At 39.1% G+C, this 7318-nt stretch overlaps 1 pseudogene; it reads right to left on the bottom strand.

The window, feature by feature from the left end:
* Positions 1-1371: 1371 nt before the first annotated feature.
* Positions 1372-1471, bottom strand: LOC127116379 (uncharacterized; annotated as a pseudogene).
* Between the last annotated feature and the right edge of the window lie 5847 nt (positions 1472-7318).

Raw genomic sequence — 7318 nt, 5'->3', positions numbered from 1 at the left:
ACTTACAGGTTTAATAACAAGATTTTTTACAAAAGTAAAAGACATAAAGAAGTTAAAATCAATAGAGCGAGAGTTTGAGATTTTAACTGGACAGTGTAAGTTAGGCATTAATTCTAGATCAGGGCGAGAGCAAGTTTTAGAGTTAATTAAATTCTGACCTTTTCCAAAAAGTATTTTTAAAGATTGAATGTGAGGACGAGAGTTAAGCATTTGGATTTAATTATATAACCTAAGTCAACAGAGCGAGAGTTTGAGATAAGGGTGTTTAAAACGGTCAGTATTTTCTTAAAAAGAGTTTCTGCAACTTTATTGTTTTCAAAATATGGTTTTTGACTTAATTATAAGTGACAGCAACATTAATATAAAATCATGGTTTATTCAACAGAGCGAGAGTTTGAGATAGAACCTTTAACCAATAAAGTTAACCGAAACGATTCATTTTAAAACCAAGAAACCGACAAAGACTTGATTCCCTAGTTTTGACGAACTACATACCGATATCCGTCTTATTAATATTTAATCTAGATATTAGTTTAGCTCTTAGTTTTTCCCAAACAATCAAACATTTTCACCTTAGATTTACGTAGTAACCTTAGATAACGGTATATCGATTCATAAGTCCCTGTGGGATCGATATCTTTTAAAACTACGCGATAGAACTGTGCACTTGCAGTTTGTATCCCATTCTCGACTCACCCAGTCGAGCGATCAAGTTTTTGGCGCCGTTGCCGGGGACTTTTATTCAATCGATATCGTAACTCTGCCGTTACGCTGTAGAGACTAAGGTTTCTTTTTCTTCTATTTTCTTTCTTTCGTTGATTTGTATGCCACGCACTCGCTCTCAAGGCGAACCGCTCTATTTACGAATCAACGATATCGAACTATATCTCCGAGTCTTACGACGAATTCGGGAATATCGTGCTGAAAACAATCTCCCTCCTATAAACCTTCCTGATTTCAAAAACATTTTTCCTTCTTTAACCGAGATGGCAGAACCAGCTCGTGCTCTTAGAGATTACGCCGCTCCATCGCAAGATGAACCGCATTCAAGTATTGCTCCGCCCGCAATCGAAGCAAACAACTTTGAACTTAAACCTTCGTTGTTGCAGGCTGTGCAACAGAACCAATTCTCTGGAAATCTTACCGAAGATCCAAACCTTCATTTATCCGTATTTGTCCAATACGCTGATACTGTTAAAGCTAATGGTGTCACTTCAGAGGCAATTCGACTTCGTCTTTTTCCTTTCTCATTAAGAGATAGCGCTAGAAGATGGCTTCAATCTCTTCCTTCCAACTCAGTCACCACATGGAACGAGTTGAAGAAAGTTTTTCTTGCCCGATATTTTCCACCAAGCAAAACAGCTATGTTAAGAGCCCAGATAAACGGATTTAAACAGAAAGACAACGAGTCTCTTTTCGAAGCATGGGAAAGATACAAAGACATGATGAGACTTTGCCCACACCATGGTTTGGAAGACTGGTTAGTAATTCACACATTTTATAATGGTCTCTTATACAACACAAGGTTAACAATAGACGCCGCTGCAGGTGGTGCACTAATGAACAAACCTTATGCTGATGCTTACCAGCTTATCGAGAGCATGGCCCAAAACCACTATCAGTGGGGAACCGAACGAACGAATGTGGAAAAACCTCAAACGAAAACTGGCATGTACGAGATAAGTAACCTTGATCACGTCAATGCAAAAGTGGATGCTTTGGTCCAGAAAATTGAAAGTTTAAATGTATCACCTCCAGCAGCCGTGGTTGCTATAACTCAGAATTGCGAGGTCTGTGGAATCCAAGGCCACATTCCTGCGGAATGTCAACTCTTGACTGGAATCCAAACAGAGCAAGTAAACTATGCTCAAGGAAGCCCCTATTCGAATACCTATAACCCAAATTGGAAGAACCATCCAAACTTCTCATATAAGAGTAATAATGCTTTATACGCACCTGGACAGTCTCCAAATCAAGCCCCATCTATACCTCCGGGATATCAGAAACAGAATCCTAACAATAATACCCCTAGAAAATCCAACCTGGAAATCATGATGGAAAATTTTATAGCTTCCCAACAACAAACCAATAAAGATTTCTTAAACCAGAACATACACACTGGCGAACAACTTAAACAACTAGCAAGCAAAGTAGATGCCCTGGCTACCCATAACAAAATGCTAGAAACGCAAATATCTCAAGTAGCTCAACAACAAGCACCTACTGCTGCACCAACTGGTACATTCCCTGGACAGCCCCAACCCAATCCGAGAAGCCAAGCTCATGCAATTATATTAAGAAGTGGAACGGAAGTGGAAGGACCGTCTGAACCAAGGATAGAAAACCAAAACCCTAAGAAATCCACTGAGGAAAGTGAACCTAAGGAAAAGGAAGAGAGTAATAAGGAAACCCTAGAAAAGAAGGAACCTTATGTACCTCCACCACCTTACAAACCACCTATACCTTACCCTCAAAGGCTTGTTAAAACCAAAGATGTAGGCCAATTTAGAAAATTTGTTGATCTCCTTAAACAATTAAACGTTACAATTCCGTTTACCGAAGCTATTACGCAGATGCCCTCATATGCTAAATTCTTAAAAGAAATTCTTTCTAATAAAAGGAAACTTGAGGATAGCGAAACCGTTACACTCCCTGCCGAATGTAGCGCTATAATCCAAAACATGCCCCCTAAACTCAAGGATCCGGGTAGTTTCTCTATACCCTGTCACATAGGAAAATTTGTCATCGACAAAGCCTTATGCGATTTAGGAGCCGGAATTAGCGTTATGCCTTTATCCATATGTAAGAAACTGGAAATGGGAGAATTAAGACCGACCAAAATGTCTGTGCAATTAGCAGATCGTTCCATCAAATATCCTGTAGGAATCCTTGAAAACGTTCCCGTACGCATAGGTCAGTTTTACATTCCCACTGACTTCACAATTATGGACATTAGAGAAGATGATACGACACCTATTATACTAGGAAGACCTTTCTTAGCAACTGCCGGTGCAATCATAGACGTAAAACGAGGACGACTCACCTTCGAAGTAGGTGAAGAGAAAATTGAATTCATTCTTTCCCAATTCTTGAAAGCACCTGCAATAGAAGATACATGTTACTTCATGGATATCATCGATGAATGCATAAAAGAAGCAGAGTCAGGAGAAGACAAATCATCAGACTATCTTTTAGAGGACAAATCTAAACAATGCCTAGCAATAACACCAGATCCTACGCAGTGTCTTAACAAACCAACCCCTGATTTGAAAACACTTCCCAAAAATCTGAGATATGAATTCCTAGACTTAGAACTTGAACGACCTGTGATAGTTAATGCAGATCTAGGAAGACTCGAAACAGAAAAACTCCTACATATCTTAAGAAAATATCCAACCGCACTAGGATACCACATCACCGATCTTAAAGGAATAAGCCCTTCTATTTGTATGCACCGCATCATGTTAGAAGAAGACTGTAAAACCTCTAGGGAACACCAGAGAAGACTAAATCCGATCCTAAGTGAGGTAGTAAAGAAAGAAATAACCAAGTTATTAGAAGCAGGTATTATATATCCTATATCTGATAGCAAATGGGTTAGTCCTGTACACGTTGTACCAAAGAAAGGAGGCATAACCGTTATTGAAAACGAAAAAGGAGAAACTATAACTAAACGAATCGAATCGGGATGGAGAATGTGCATTGATTATAGGAAACTAAACAAAGCAACCCGAAAAGATCATTTCCCTTTACCATTCATTGACCAGATGTTAGAACGATTAGCTAAACATTCACATTTCTGTTATTTAGACGGTTATTCAGGCTTCTTTCAAATACCAATTCACCCTGATGACCAAGAAAAGACAACATTCACATGCCCTTTTGGTACCTTCGCGTACAGACGAATGCCGTTTGGTCTGTGTAATGCCCCTGCAACTTTTCAAAGATGCATGATGGCAATATTCGCCGACTTTCTCGAAAACATCATGGAAGTATTTATGGATGACTTTTCTGTATACGGACAAAGCTTCGAAGAATGCCTTGAAAACCTGGAAAGAGTTCTGGAGCGATGTGTAAAAGTAAACTTAGTACTTAATTGGGAAAAGTGCCACTTTATGGTACAAGAAGGCATTGTTTTAGGACACATCATCTCGAACAGAGGAATCGAAGTAGACAAAGCCAAAATAGAGGTAATCGAAAATCTTCAACCCCCAAGAACTGTGAGAGAAGTACGAAGTTTTTTAGGACACGCCGGTTTTTACCGACGATTCATCAAAGACTTCTCTAAGATAACTAAACCCTTAACCGGACTGTTGATGAAAGATGCTGAATTCATATTCGACGATAACTGTTTAAAAGCATTTCAAACTCTTAAACAAGCATTGATCTCCACACCCATTATGCAGACACCAGACTGGAATGAACCATTCGAAATAATGTGCGATGCCAGTGATTATGCTGTAGGTGCTGTTTTAGGACAAAGAAAGGATAAAAAGCTTCACGTTATATATTACGCTAGCAGAACCCTGGATGAAGCACATATGAATTATGCCACAACCGAGAAAGAACTCCTAGCAGTGGTATTTGCGCTAGATAAATTTCGTTCTTACCTGGTAGGAGCCAAAATAATAGTTTACACTGATCACGCTGCTATCAGGTACCTTTTAACAAAAAAAGATGCTAAACCTAGACTCCTAAGATGGATCTTGTTACTACAAGAATTCGACTTAGAAATCAAGGACAAGAAAGGAACTGAAAACGTAGTAGCAGACCACCTCTCTAGACTTGAGAACCTTGAACCGGAAAGAACATCCATTAATGATGATTTCTCGTATGATAAACTCATAGCTATTTTGGAAGAGAACAACTCCGACATGCAAGTAGAAACCACCTTAGCTATATCTGTCACACCATGGTACGCTGATCTAGTCAATTATTTAGCTGCCGGAATAGTTCCACCTACTTTATCTTACCAGCAGAAGAAACGATTCTTCCACGACATAAAACACTATTACTGGGATGATCCCTTACTTTTCAAAAGAGGCCCCGATGGTATTTTCCGTCGATGTATACCCGAAGAAGAGGTAGAAAATATAATCCAACACTGTCACTCTGCGCCTTATGGTGGACACACAAGTACATCCAAACCTGCTCTAAAATCCTACAAGCTGGCTTTTATTGGCCAACTATATGGAAGGACGTACATGCGGCTATTAAGGAGTGTGACAGATGTCAACGCACGGGAAACATATCTAGACGTGACGAGATGCCACAAAAAGGTATTTTGGAAGTAGAGATTTTTGACGTGTGGGGGATAGACTTCATGGGACCTTTCCCATCCTCTTTTGGTAACAAATACATACTCGTGGCAGTTGACTACGTATCAAAATGGATCGAAGCTATAGCTTCTCCAACAAATGACACCCGAGTAGTGACTAGACTCTTTAAAAATATAATATTTCCGAGATTTGGCATCCCAAGAATAGTAGTCAGTGATGGTGGATCACACTTTATATCCAAGGTACTCGAAAAACTACTACTTAAATATGGAGTGAGACATAGGATAGCAACACCTTACCACCCTCAAACCAGTGGACAAGTGGAAGTATCTAACAGAGAAATCAAGCAAATACTAGAAAAAACGGTCGCCACTTCAAGGAAAGATTGGTCATTGAAATTACCAGAAGCTTTATGGGCATACCGAACTGCTTATAAAACCCCCATAGGGACGACCCCATTTAAGCTCATTTATGGAAAATCCTGTCACCTCCCGGTAGAATTAGAACATAAAGCCTATTGGGCTATTAGAAATTTAAATTTGAATTATAAAGCCGCCGGTGAAAAGAGAATCCTTGACATAAACGAATTAGAGGAACTCAGAAGAGACGCCTATGAAAATGCCAAAATCTATAAAGAAAGAACAAAACAATGGCATGACAAGCGTATATCAAGGAAAATCTTCAAGCAAGGCGACGCAGTACTTTTATTTAACTCTAGACTAAAGTTATTCCCGGGAAAACTACGATCCAGATGGTCAGGACCTTTTCATATCACTAAAATCTTTCCCAGTGGAGCGGTAGAAATAAAAGGACAATCTACAGAACCGTTCACCGTAAACGGGCAACGTCTGAAACATTATCACTATGCGGAAACCAACGAGGATTCGCAAATTCTACACTTAGACGAAACGCCCCCAGGACTCATAGACTATATTTAACAGTTTCTTTGTCGAGCTTGCGACATTTAAACAAAGCGCTTAGTGGGAGACAACCCACAAATTAATTTGTTATTTTATTATTCTATTATTATTATCATTTCCCTATTTTTCTCTTAATTATTCTTTTAATTTCTATTTAGTATTCATTATTGATTTATTCAAAAAGAAAAAAAAAATATATATATATATATATAATAATAATAATTCTTTTCTTCTTTCGGCATTTGGCCAAATCCTGACTTAAACTCGTGTTTCTTTTCTCTAGCTAACACTAACCAGATGGGACATTCTGATCGTATGGGTATCAAGTTCAGAGGAATGGCTCAGAAACGAAAGTTTGAAGAACTAGCCGCTAGAGAGATGCTACCTAGTTTATATGCTGATGATTGGGCGATGACTGCCCTTGGATTGAGACAGAGTGTCCTGTTTTTGCTGAATCAGATAGGATGGGAGACCTCCCCTATCCTGAGACATTTCACCATCTACCGGAGACTCACACTAGAATTCCTTAGTTCATTAATCTATCTACCCAGCCATGGAAAAGGAATTAGCAGAGGTTTTATCCAGTTCAGAATGTTCAATATGGAGTACCAATTTAATATTAGAAACTTCACCAACCTTTTGGGTTTTCCTACCTCCTTTGATACATTCACTGTAAGCCAGGAAGAACTTTTTGAATATAGAGAGCTTGAACACTTTTGGGGTAAGCTGACTGGAAATGATGAGCCCGAAGAACATGAGTTTCTCTCTAGAAACATACATAACCCGGCTTTTCGCTATTTCCATAAGATCCTGACCCACACTTTATTTGGGAAGAAGCCAAATAGTACTTCAGTTTCACGTGATGAACTCTTCATCATATTTTGTGCTTCCCAGAACCGTCCAGTAAACGGTGCTACTTTTATGTTAGCTAATTTGGACCACCTTATCCAGGATGAGCGAGCACCCATTAGAATAGGCGGTTTGATCACTATGATAGGTAATGCTATTGGATTACGTCAGCCTATGCTTGACCTTAGCCCTTTTTGTGGCATTACTACTATGAGTATACCCTTCCTCTTCAACACTATGTTTATAGCAAACATAGGGTCTGATGAGTTT

Source organism: Lathyrus oleraceus, chromosome 1, assembly GCF_024323335.1.
Source record: "Lathyrus oleraceus cultivar Zhongwan6 chromosome 1, CAAS_Psat_ZW6_1.0, whole genome shotgun sequence".
Taxonomy (NCBI): Eukaryota; Viridiplantae; Streptophyta; class Magnoliopsida; order Fabales; family Fabaceae; genus Lathyrus; species Lathyrus oleraceus.
Note: the sequence above shows the minus strand (reverse complement) of the source record. Positions and strands in the feature narration are given on the sequence as shown.